General features: G+C 38.7%; 1 protein-coding gene across 1 annotated transcript in view; it reads right to left on the bottom strand.

Annotated features, from left to right (window-relative positions):
- The window catches only part of LOC139780664 (tyrosine-protein kinase Dnt), a 70,380-nt gene that overhangs the window by 55,099 nt on the left and 1,401 nt on the right, over positions 1-13,880 (bottom strand). The gene's annotated exons all lie outside the window — the stretch shown is intronic.

Raw genomic sequence — 13,880 nt, forward strand, 5'->3', positions numbered from 1 at the left:
GGTAATCGTTCGAGCCAATAAATTTGTTGTTCCAGGTAGATTGAAACATTTATTAAATATTGATCCGGCGTCACGAGAGAACGAAGTGAATATTACACGACCTGCCCGTTACTCTCCCTCTCCCGTTACTCAATTACTGAATTTCGTTAATTTCGGTACGGCGGCATTAGCGATAGCCAACGAATTGGCGCGCGGTTAATGTCAACGGCTCGTAGGACACGTAAGCAATATTTGGATTTCGCTCCAAGTCGGGAGGTCCGCACGTCAGTAAGCCTTTCCTACGCAACTGACGATCTAATGCAAATTTAAGTTTTGTTCGTCGCAAATTCCTTGTGCGACGAGCTCCTCTTTACCCTTTATTCAACTGTCTTATCTTATTTATTTTACAGGTATAGATCTGTTTATGCACAGTCACGTTAATTTACGTTACGTTTACGTTAGCTAGCTACTTGTTTCCATGCTAATTTACGTTGCATTAACATTAACTGTCTAAAATAGAGAGAATAGAATTTGTCAATCAATCACAAGACAAGAAACAAAAGTAAGAATCGATTGAAAATCTGTGTTGATCATTATTTATTATAATTACTATTGTTTAGCCTGTCCATTTAATTACGAAAAGTTTTTAACTTTCGATATGTATATTAGAGTATTATACACGTCGATATCGATAAAAGAATAAACGCGCAGATTACTATTGCCAAAAAAAAACAAGGGAAAGCTTAGCAAAAAACTGAAAAAAATTATCTAAAAGTTGCTAAAGTTGCTTGCTTTTTTATAACAAACTCGATGAAATTCCCCTCGCATGTCGTTCTTTTAACAATTTAACCTGGGTCTGTCAGATAAAACCTTCCTGTTTCCTCGGCGACGGTAAATAGTTGAAGCTATAAACAAACGGAAGGTGGCTGCTACCGTGAAAAACTGTACTCGCCAGAGAGGCGACGATGGTAACCGAGGGATGAATGCGAAAAAGGGGGCCACCGCGATGCAAGCTTTCATTACATCGAGCACTGCAGCACTGTACAGAAAAAAGGCCATTTTATTCAGGCCTCTTTGTTGCGGAAGTATTTTAGCGCTAAACCAAGTTGGACGCTATTCACGAATTATTCGCTACACGGATTTCTCCTGGAAAAAAGCGCATTCAATATAAACTGCACGATTGCAGTGGCGTTCGTGCATCGATTGTCATTGTTTGACAGTATACGTGATGTATCCCTAGTGAAAGCCTGAAGCAGAATCGATACATTGTTGAATGCAATCTATATTTGATCCAGATAACAGATTTTGCTGATCGAACAATAAAATATACGTATTGATTTTAAAAGAAAATTAAGACTGACTGGTTAATTAAACTCTAAATATTACTCCAAGAAAATTGATATGTAACAATATCCTTTATTTTAACTCCAGCTGAAAATCATGGAAAAAATACCGATTTTTTTTCTACGATAGGATATTTGAAAAAAAGATATCTTCGGAAAAATAGCAAACGCGATCGTCTCTTGCTTTATTAACTGTCGAAAACTGTCGTTCGATTTAACGTGTTCCAATCTGATAAAGTGAAACAGAGGTGCCGCGACACTTTGCGGTTAAATCGATACTGAAACCCGTGACGATTCATTAGAACGATCACTGTAAAACGAGGTGGGCAATGACCCAAGAAGCAAAGAAATAATGGCGCATTTGTTCAAATAAAGCGAATGCGCGAAGCGTAATTAGCGACAATTATCGCGAGGAGTTACGTCGACGAGATACAAACGCGCCGCCAGTTCGTTAATGAACGTAATACCAGCGATACATCAATTTAATCGAACATACGTTAAGTGTTCCATTAAATTTTACAAACACGTAGTACATTTGATGCTAGCAAACTCGATTTAATTGAGCTAAATTAGGATAGAACAATACACCGCGGAAATTGTGAAATCTATGTCATTTTAATTAGTTCTCAAAAGCGGCACTTTTAGATCAATTTAAATATTAAATCAATATTAATATCAATTATTTTATATAAATTTTTATATCAATCCCTCCTTTTTTTTTAATAACAAAAAAACGAATTTATTTGTTACCACTCAAGTTAATTCAAAAATAATGAATTAACTTTCCGTAATCAATTTACCTATTACTTAGCGACAATACTGCGATATCTTCAAGGATGTATATCCCTCACTTCGTATCTCATCAGTCACTACAACTATCTGATAACACGCCGATTAATTAACGCATTCCTCTAAGTAGCGAGCAAATTAATAAACTAGATTGCTAATGCTATCCTGGCGTTATTGCGAAAGCAGTCAATCTCTCTAACTCGCCTACCATCAGGCGTTTTATCAGCGATCGTTAATCGCCCTCGAGTGACGGTACTTCCTCTCCATGCTTTCCTTTCACGCCCTTTCCCAACCCCTGTCTCCTTTCTCCCACCCCCCCCCCTCCCCCGGTCTGCCTCGGATGACGCTCCTCGGAATGCACATTCATTGCAGGATTTAACAGGACTGAAACTTGATTACTTTCCCGTACGACATTCTACTTTACAATCGGCCGGCCATCTCCGCGAGTTTGCATAATTTGCAGGAAGACATGCATGGAACATACAGAATGCTCTAATTGTAAGTTCACCGAACCTGCTTTCGTCGACAGATTCCCTTAAAAAATGAAGTCAGGTTTGCTTAAAATACAGAAATAATATAATTGAAAACAGCGAGTTTTCGTTACAGTTAAATATACAAATACACGGTTCCTAAGAAGTTTCCAGATTTCGTGAGGCAACAGAGTTTTGCGACTGAAAGAAATTAATGAACGTTTTTATGAATATTTACGGATTGATAGAAGTTGCAGAAAGATATTCCAATTTTTTATTAAGGAAAGCTCGATCTCAAATCGATCAGAGAATATTCTAAATAAGAAGAGCGAACCCCTGGAACTGAACAATTAGCTGGCAAAAAATGGCTCTCAGTTCGCGAAGGCAGGCTATGAGAGGGCAGAATTTTCGATTCTCTCTCACGATCTATTCTTTACTTTCCTTTCTTGTGAAAAATAAAGGACGCAGCCTGAAGAGAGGGAAAAAACGAGGCAGCGGTGCATACGCATAAAGTGCTTCCGCAGAAGTGGTTTTGTTCGTAGGAATTGGTCGATCGCTACCGCAGCTTCTCAATTAACCATCGCTGATTAAGAACTTCGCTCCGCGGCTGTTCGTGCACGAGCGATAATTAGGCGCGCTCAGCTGTCCGGAATTTTTAATTGGGGGAACATCCGATGGAAAAATTTTTGCTCTTCTCCGACGAGACTGACCCAAGCAAGCTATAGAAAAAGAAAAGCGGGAGTTCCGACGCTGCCAGAGAATGCTAATTAAATCGTCAAATGGAACGGTCTCGCAATCGTATGAAAAAGTTTGCGTCGTCTCGTTGGCGATATTAATTTCGCGAATGAATTTTATTGTTTGAAATACAGATCGAGAACGCTATCGGAATCGCAATCGTCGAGAGAATTAGCTCAAAATCCCTATCGCGGACAGTTTGTCTAATGGGGGTAAACAGTACAGTTGTTGGGCACTCTACAATGATTGGCCACATCTTAAAAAATTAAATATTATAAAATAATATTAAAGAAATACTATTAAAATGTTTTTAATTATTAGTACAAAAATATTATAATTATTCCTTTTTTTATAATCTTTAATTTTTTAAGATGTGGCCAATCATTGTAGAGTGGTCAACAACTGTACTCTTTACCCCTATGTAACGGAAACAGAAGAGTTCCGGATAAACAGTTCGTCAAACAAACAAAACAGTTATATAAATTTAAATTATGTAAAGTTACGAGATATCTTATTTGTGTTTTTCAATAATCAGCATTGATTATAAAGCGTTTATTGTTGAGGACGGCGGCAATACCTGAGTTAGATAATCCGATTTTTATAACTTGTTTCGTCATCTTTAATTATATATATGTAAAACAAATTCACTGCGTACTACGTCAAAGCGAATCTGTGCCGCAATTACATATCTATCACGAACAGCGTGTAACACCGTGTGCCAAGTTGTCGATTGTTCGCGTTATAAAGTTTCAATCCAGGCACCGCCATGTCGAATCGAAAATCGATTTCGTTAATATCCCCAACGCATTGACCTGACTCTTCGAACTAACGTTCTCACTTTGTTAATAACGGTAAATACCTCCTCAAACTGCAGAATTAACCAGGTAGTTTCAAACGAAGTTATTATATATTATACGCGAGAGAGTCTCTCATTGCCATATATATATATTTATTCCTTCAGAAATATGAATATATTCCTAAACTCGCATGCACTTTATGTATGTTACGCCCGATACTTCTTTCTATACAAACTCTTTAAGTTTTTATAAATCTCTAAATATATTCTCATGAAGTTAAAAGTGTGCTGCATAAAATTAAATTAGATAGCAACTATTTAGAATTCTTTTTTAGAATCTTTTAAGGATTTATCGCGTACTTTTTAAATAGAATTAAGAAAGTACGAACATTTTTTATTTATTATATCTAAATAGAAACATATCTAAAAAGAAACTGACGTTGTTATATTATTCTGTACTACAGTTTTAATGATACAAGTTCTGTTACAAGTTTTAATCTTGCTCAAGCTCATTTCTTTCTCTCTCCCCCCTCTCTCTCTCTCTCTCTCTCTCTCTCTCTCTCTCTCTCTCTCTCTCTCTCTCTCTCTCTCTCTTTTATACACGACAATTTCAAGAATGTAATTTTCATAGAAAACGTTCCTTTTACAGTGTTGTCGACCTTTTCACTTATCGTACTACTTGCACGCAACCACTGTTCCTCGCTATTTCCGTAAATCCGAATAACTACTTTTTAAAATTCAATTTCTGGCTATATACGTGCCTACAGATACATTATTTATCGAAGCTATTCGATATTGAATTGTATCTCATTAGCCTAGCCAAAGTTTGAATCACGAAACTGCACGTCGAGTTTAAATATAAAGCAATAAAGCTAATGAGTATGCTCAATCTTCCAATTGAAATAAATATAGACTTTTTAACATATCTAAACCTAAACTTTTTTCAGTATATTTAATATTTTTTGATTTATGGTAAAAAATGAAACTGTTAAGAAAATGTAGAAATAGTACAAGGGGGATAAACATTAACGTTCACGTAAGCATTTATAACTTTTTACGAAGAGTCTTATATTAATTTACATAAATGTAAATCTGTCAAAAAAACAAGATTTATAAATTTATTTGTATGAGGAACGAAGTTGTATGTTTTACATTTTATCGCTATCGATTTAATGCCACATTTTCCATTCTTGATACCTCATGATGTCTGGCGACTAATTGTCAATTAGGATAATTGATGACGATGGAATGCAACGCTCATTAGGATGTGGACCCGTAGCAACATTGTGGGGTCCCAATCACACGCTGAATATTCATTCGGTGTACAATCGATATTAATTCTTCTAGTACCGGTGGTTTTTATCAACATGCGCATTTACGATTTGCAGACTAAACGTGAATAACGTGTACATAAATGCGCAATAAATTACTGAAATGGATAAACCTCGGGATAAACGATCCCCGCATAATATAAAATTCGAACCGAGATCCGAGTTTACTAAAGAGCCGATCGAGTTTTCAGTATATAGCTTGCATCGTATTTGTTATTCATTTTATTTCATTCTTTAATTTTTTGATGTTGCTACCCTCTATATACACGGGAATCTTGTAATATGTATACATGGGGTAAAGAGAATACACAACGAAGGATTTACATTTGCATGTTTAATATCCGTTTAAATCACCCCAATAAAATATCGAAAAGCCGACCGGCATCACCGATACCGCGTGATTTACAAGTGGAGGCGAACGATACGATGTTATCTACGCGGAGAGACCGAGGGATACGCGAAAAGAATAAAACGGCAGGCGGGATCCGGACAACGAGGAGGAAACGGGGGTGTAAAAAATGTTCGGGAATCACGAGCAATTTCCATTGGTCGCGGCGGAACGGACTATCGCACCTACAGGAAGATTTCATACAGTGATAGGTTTCGACAGGTACTGCAGGTATACGCAACCGCAGAAAGCAGAGCTGGCAGAGACGACCGTCCCGGCGATTTTCTGCGCATTTTCATTTGCGCTGCCATGAAAAGGCTCTCGCACTCTGTGCATTTTTCGATCCCTCCCGTTCTTCCTTCTCGCCGCTCCCGCTTTGGTTTCTCTTCCTCTCTTCGCGCTCTCGAACGTGACGAACGCGTATACAGCGAATCCCGACAATTTGCATTAGAATAATTTCGCGAGATTATTGCGAACGCGAATCGTCGATATTCGGAATCGAACGGTGAACCCGAGAAAAAGAGGCGACTTGGAAAACGCGTATACCCGCAACACGACGTGTATATTCTGGCGCTTTGCTTCGCAAATTTGTTCCTGTCGAAATGCTCGTGTACCACGTCATCCGATTAAATGAAGGAATTAAATGACGCCAAATTTATGGTATGGGCGGCGCACGACAACGATATACAGCGTCACGCTTTTTGTTACATTATCGATCCCATCAATCGACGTGTACACGTCCGATTTGTACGTATAACGATGTCAACGCTTAACGGCATACACCGACATGTGCATGTGTGTACATATAGAGCGTAAAAGCGTGTTCTTTATTTTTCGAATTGCATCCTTGTTTTAGGTGCATCCATCGTGCCGCGCGCACACAGGCATCGCGATGGAAATATTTATAAAAATACTCTAACACGCTTTGAAAAAGTAAATACGATATATACGTCGTGCACGCGCGTGCGATATAAAAATATTGAAAAGTATTCTGCGTTATATAAGTAAATTATAATACACAATGAAGAAGGAAATAGAAACATTTGTATACATTTCGACACACGAGTTTAGAGAGCGCCGATTAAAATAGGATCAAAGTATTCGAAAATATTCAAAAACGATGGACTATAATTAAATAGTACGACATATCAAGAGCGCGATGTACTTTTTTTTTATCAGATGCGTTTTCACCGACTTGAAATAACATTTCATCGCTCGCGTTACGTGTGCGAGGCTCGAATACACATAACGAGTTTAATGTTTGCCAATTAATACGAACGGATTTGACCCTAGCTGCATATACAAATATGTTTAACCACGTATGCACGGATATCGACGTATAGGCGAAGCGGTACTAATGTGCAAGTGCCAGGGCGAATACACGTAGCCAACACCTCTATATCTATACTATTTGCGCTGTGTCCCTACGAATATCCTATGAGACCACTTCGTACGTGATGCGTGCACGATGCATTTGACACGTACCATACGTCACGTACGAAACGATGAGTTCTCGAATCAATAGAAATCTTTCAAGCATCCGACGAAAAAAAAAAGATTAATAGTTGCGGCGCAAATGCATAAAATGGATCTACGCCGCATGGATAGAAAACAGAAATATGACGGGTGAAAAGCAATCATTTACATAATATTTGAAAAAAAATGTAAAAATACAACTAATAACTAAAATGTTCATTTTTAAAATAGATTTACTTTATGCGAACATTTTAATAAGAATTATGTTTTTGTCGCAACATGCCGTTCTCCCAACGTTTAAACATCTCGAAAATTATATGACTCTGTTTTTAAAGTAAGATTATGATTAATCGATCTATTTGCACAGAATTAAAATATGTTTTAATAGCGTATTCTCTCGTTCTTAGATATTCTATCAACTTATCCCAGAAAATCAATATGTAAAGTATATACATATATGCATATATATATATATATATATATATATATATATATATATATACAATATAAAGTGTATATAATGTATAAACCGTAAAATGCAATATGCTTTAGCTATGTATAGGTACATCAATGGCGGGTCGGAAGATAAATTTTCGTCGGCGCATCTTCGCGCGTTTGCGTAAATCACGCGTGTCTGCCGGTGCACGGGCGAGACGCGTGTAAATATGTACGAAATCGTGGATATGGAGAAGCGTGCATATCGCGAACGTCGGCGTTTGTACGGTCATATCAATTTCCTGTGTAAGCCGGCCGGCAGGCCGACGCGGCGCGGCGCGGCGGTTGGCGCGCTCGTGAATCGGATTGCAAATCAGCTGCATACTTGCTAGCCGACAAATTAACTGTGATGTATATGTAGCGTCTACACCCGACGTCAAATGGATCGTGCGTAGAAGGCTCGCTAATGTCCGTTTCTAAAAAACAATTGCATTTCGTAAAAATCTCTCAACTAGTCTCAATCGCACGTAATTCGCAATCGTAGGTACACTTGAAACTTCTGTTCAAATAGAGCGATGTGTCTACAATTATTTGATAGTTGTACGTAAATTCCATATAAATATTCTTCATACACAAAATGCGAAATTATTTATAGCAAAATTATAATCTTGACAAAATTAAAATAATTATAGTAAAATGTATTAGGATGTAGCGAACCTTACAATTTGCAATTTTAAATCTAATATTTCTTCTTCTTAATAATTTCTTATTTTTCTTATTATTTTTTTAACAGTTTTATTATACTATATAAAAATGATACTTCGACTATATTTCTATCAAGAGTTAAAGTAAATATAGGTACTTAATTTTGCTTTATTTTTCTTTGAAAATTGAAACTCATTGATTGCTATCCTTTAAGTTCCGTTAAGTTCTTAGTAATTAAGAAAAGAAAAGAAAATCTCGCACCGTGGAGACGCCACATTCACCCTCACCGTCGACGTGCTTATCAGCTCAAACCCTTTCCCAATTTGTCGCACTTGCGAAAGACGGAAACGCGACGGCGTAAATGCCGTCAATTACAGGAAAGACGTATTAATTAATCTATTATCGCTGGATCAAGGGCTTTGCAGTAACGCGCGGCTAAAGAGACACACAGTCTGCTCCTACAGCGTACACGCACACGGCGATCGTGCGGGCTGCACGTTCAATCGCGGATCGCGCGAGTATGCGTGAATACGAGCGCACGGGAGCGTTCGCTCGCGCGGCTATAAACCATGGGCGGTTTACGTTATCGTATGGTCGGATCTATCCGTCGGCAAACTACTGCAATTTAGGCTAACGCTGTTCCTCCACCTTGCCACCAACCAGCGCACGCGCTCGAAATTGATACGGTCGGGCATTGTGTTCGCGTATGCCCGACATTACGTATAAATATTTTAAAAATCGAAATTTTCGAGGAAGAGAAAGAATTTCGTCAATATCTCATAGTGTAATACTGTAATGACAGGTAATACGGAAACACACTATTCGAACCGATACAGAGTGACATATTTTTCCTATTTCCTAAGCCAAAGTCCTAAATATTAAATAATTGTTTCGGAAGATCTTCTCTCTCTTTTATTTTTATTTTTTTTTAAGATAAAGAAACGGAATGTATCGTTATTAATATTTTTAGTCTATGCCAACAACATTGTAATATAATCTTCTAAACTAAGTAAACTATTACACGGAGAGAATTTTTTCTTAAAATTTACCCTGAAATCATGGTAGTTGTGGGACAACATGTACCACCAAGAATTTTATGCGAGCTATTCTGATTAATATTTACCATAATAAAAGATATATTAATATCTATTACATTAAAATATAAAATATGTTTGATTAATTTTACTAAAATATATCTAGGAAAGTTCAATAATTTTTCAAAATTTACCAATCTGCTTGGTAATTTTTATCACGTTGTTTGTAAAATGTCTTTTGTACATTTTAAAAATTCCTTGGTTGCCAAGTTGTCCCAAGTTTGTAGTGAATTTAAGGGTAAAATATAACAAAAAATTCTCTCCGTGTATAGTGTAATATTTCATATTAAATAAATAAGTCTGAAAAGAAGATCATGTGACGCGACACCAGACAACGTGCGTTGCATCTAATAGGAGAAATTAGTAGCGGATTGCTCGTGACCGGTAACTAGATAAACCTGGATGAGGGAAACCAGAAGCGAAAGAAACTGTTCTAGAGTGGAAGCAATTTGTTCAACGGATGGGAAAATTGGACGCCCTAATTCCTTCAAGTTTGCAACGCCGAAATCGCATAAAGAAATTAGATCGATCATGTGCGGAATATGTCCGTTTCTCGCGTTATTATTCGTGGATGATTTTTATATCTTTGCATCAGAAATGCGGCCGATAGATTTTTTAAATAATATATCTTTAAATAAGTATAGAAGATCAATTCCAAATTTATTAAAAATTAAATGTATAAAACCACGCACTAATGTGTACAATGGATAAAATATAATTAATAAATAATATATATTATTAAATTGGAGCAACGCAAAAGTGATGAACGTTAACGTTAAAAAAAATGTTCATGGATATGCAAGGTACTTCATGAATGTACGCGATAATCTTTTCGCGTAATACTTTTTTTTTTTAATGGGTGTTCTTGCGGAATAATCGATTTTCTCGTGTCGTTTCCAGCAACGCAGCTGGAGCCTGGGGAATCGACAAGGGTCGTTTCACGAGCTAGTCCGATAGTCGACGGCAATGAACATGTTGTCGGTTGTTTGTCGGAGCGTTTCGTGGTCCAGACAGGACAAACATACGGAGACGATTGCAACGAGAGTGCATAGTGTGTGTGCGTGTGTGTTCGAGGGTAAATTAAAAATCAATTCTAGGAGAGGGAAACAATTCCGGAGTCCCTGCTTATTGCGCGCAGCATGTGATTCCCCAAAATCTGTATACGCAAGATAGAGACAATGTGCGAACATCCGCATCACCACGGTCCAATTAATATTTCTAAATTAAAAAAAAATTGTCTATATTTACGTAAATTCCGAGCAGCTCTCGCTATTAATTATATTCTGTATTGTCTTTCGATTTAAACTCGCCATTCATTTAATTTTTCTTGTCGTACAAATAGACGTAAATTAGACTTATGCCCTCAGACATTGCCTTCGGATAACTTCGTCGAGGAGGAAAACTCGATACTCTACACCGTTGAAGCCGTGAGAGACCAGTTGACTAGCGCGAAGCAATTTCGGTAGTAAATCCAGGTTGCCGAGAGACAACTCCATTCGAGGAATAAGGATATTACTTCAAAGCGCAAGCTCATCCCGCGCCTTTCATCACACGGTGAGAAATCCCCTGCCCAATCAGAGCAAACCCCGTGTAAACGTTCTGAACTCGACGGCGGAAGTAAATGCTGAATCCGCACGGAGGTGTCAGGTAATAGTCGACTCGTATCTTCGTCCTCGCAGAGCGTGGAAACGGGAGGGCGTGTACGCGGAAGGTGGCGGTGAGTATTTTCTCTCCTTCGCTCCCCCCGTACCCTCCATCTCTATACGTAACACACCACCTTCAACCGCCTTTCTCGCGCACACACTCTGCCTTTCTTTCTCTCCATCTCTGTCAGCCTTTCTCTCTTCATCCTTATTCTCCGCTCCTTTTTTTCTATCTCTTTCTCGTTTTTTTGGGGGTACTTGCAGAGAGGAGATGCCTTTCCAACGGAACGAAGTTTTCCGGGGAAGTAAAGTCATTTCGCTCGTGCAATCTAAGTTAAGTGACTTTCGAGAGCCCCGGCGACGAAACTTGCCCCACCGCTTACCTCCTCTCAGGAGCAACCCTTTCACTTTCCCATCGTCCCCCCCCCCCCCGCTCCTCCATCGCCGCAACGACAGAATCCGAAATGTGACGAAGATTACCCTGTATCTAGAGATCCGTGGGCCGCTCGGGGCCACTTGAAAAATAGACTCGTTTAAGGTACAGAGCCACCGTCCTTTTTGCTAAATTTACTCGATGTTGTATAAACTATAAGATGAAACAGTTAACTTTAACCAACCGTCAACAAAATGTTTCGCTTCTATAACCGAATTGCATGAATTAGTAACAGTTGCGTAGAATAAAAGATTGCATTGATTTTAAATAAAGTTATTATAAACAAATATGTATGTATAATTAAAGAGTAGTCCTCTCTCCCCCCGTAGTTTTTAATAGATAAGAAAGAGAGAGAAATGATGCTGTCGTACAAATTTTTCTGATAGAAAAGTCACTTTACATGCGCTAAAAAATATATTATTAAAATTAATAGAAGACATTTCATATCACTCGCATGGGGGTTTATCTTCATTTATCTCAAATATATGCTGATACTACTCGCATAATTCTGGCGAAATTCAATTATATATTTCCAAAGTTACCAAAAGCCGAACTAATCTAATATAATCTATATCGGTATATATTGCGAAACTTGAATTTATCGTAAATATTTCATATCTACTTGCCGCGCGCATTTCGATATTATACCACTTTCTCCACTCCCATTTCTAGCGAATAAATGCGCAATTATTCATCGCCAAATGGACTGCGCCGGATAAACCAACAAATTAAAAAAAAAAAATACGTTAAACTTCGCCGACCCGCGCTTTCAGTTCGCGAACGAATTCACTTCTGCGTGCATCTCTTTTTTCCCCTTTTTTTCGCACACTCGCCGACGTGCCATATTTCGCGATTAACGCGAAATGTACGAAAGTGCCGTAGCGCAATCTATACCGCTGCAGCACGGCACACGCACCCAGCGGAACGTGTCAGATCGCTCTGCCATTCGGAGTGTCGCAACCGCCGGAATTGCCTCGATTTTCGAAGAGTCACGAGCCGCCGATCGCTCGTAAATACGGCGATTCCACTATTTTTTTCCTCCCCTGGCCGTCCACCAACGTTCGCCCGGCCGACCGTGGTCCTCATCGGGCCCTCCGACCCAATCGACCGACGTCGCGTGGAGAACGTCTGGTCCACGGTGGTGCGGCGCAACCACGCGCGCGATACATGAATCACGAAGCCGTAAAGTGATATCGAATGGAACGGAGACTTTCTAGGTGCATATGTGCGCGCGCGCGAGCGTCGACTTCTGCCCGGTATATGGCCGGCGACCATTAAAACGAGTGGCTCGTGCCGCAAATTGCTGAAATGACACTCCGCACACTCGCCATAAGCGGTCCCGAGGCTAATTCGCTCTTTCACCGGCCGTCCCGCGATTTCGCCGGCGCCGTCGCTCGCGATGCCACAAAGTGGTGTAACCATCCCCCGATATACCGCCACATGACCTCAAGTTTTTCCGTCCGCGTTCGTTAAAACCGTGCCGCAACGAGAATCTCTCGCGAAAGAATTTTTCCCTCGCGACGCGTTACAATCGCGTTAATTGCGCCCTGGGGGTATGTAGAACGATGCGAACGCTAAAGAGGCGAAATTAGATAAGGTACAAGGGATAACACAGTCACAACGGCGATTATAATCGTAAAAGCGGAAAGAGAGTATTCTGATGCTAATTAACATTATTATGCTTATGTTATGCATATAAGTACCTTTGATGTTTGTTCCGAGATAATAAAGGATATTAACAGTCCCTATTTATTTTAATTAATTAAGATCCTAATTCAAACGAGAAACTATCAATTTTTGTATAACGGAAATGTTCTATATATATTTTATTATTTTTAGAACCTTGTTTTTTATATTTAATCGACAGAATTCGTTATAAGATACATGAAACTCAAGGATTTTTCCTCATAAATCAGGATTCTTGCTGATAATATATATCAAAATTCCAAGCTAATTATGTATAAAAATCTATATTATTCTTAACATGTCGTACGTCTGTTAATTTTGAGAAATCCTTGATTTTTTTATACTTAAATTAATCCTCTTAACCTTCCCGCTACGTCACTCTTCATTTATCTTCTTTTGTTTATATTATATGTTTAAAGTGATTTTTATTGTTGGTCGACTTCACACGCACAAACCCCGACAGTGCGACAACATAGTAAATCGTCCGGTTTCGCAGATTCTCTCTAGCAACCTTTTTTCGCGCGTTCGCCGGCTTTCGTTTACCTTCAGAAAATACCGCGTCCGACGTGCAATTGTA

The sequence above is a fragment of the Temnothorax nylanderi genome, unplaced genomic scaffold, assembly GCF_030848795.1.
Source record: "Temnothorax nylanderi isolate EJ_2023f unplaced genomic scaffold, tnyl_v1.0 TNYL_tig0291_pilon, whole genome shotgun sequence".
Taxonomy (NCBI): Eukaryota; Metazoa; Arthropoda; class Insecta; order Hymenoptera; family Formicidae; genus Temnothorax; species Temnothorax nylanderi.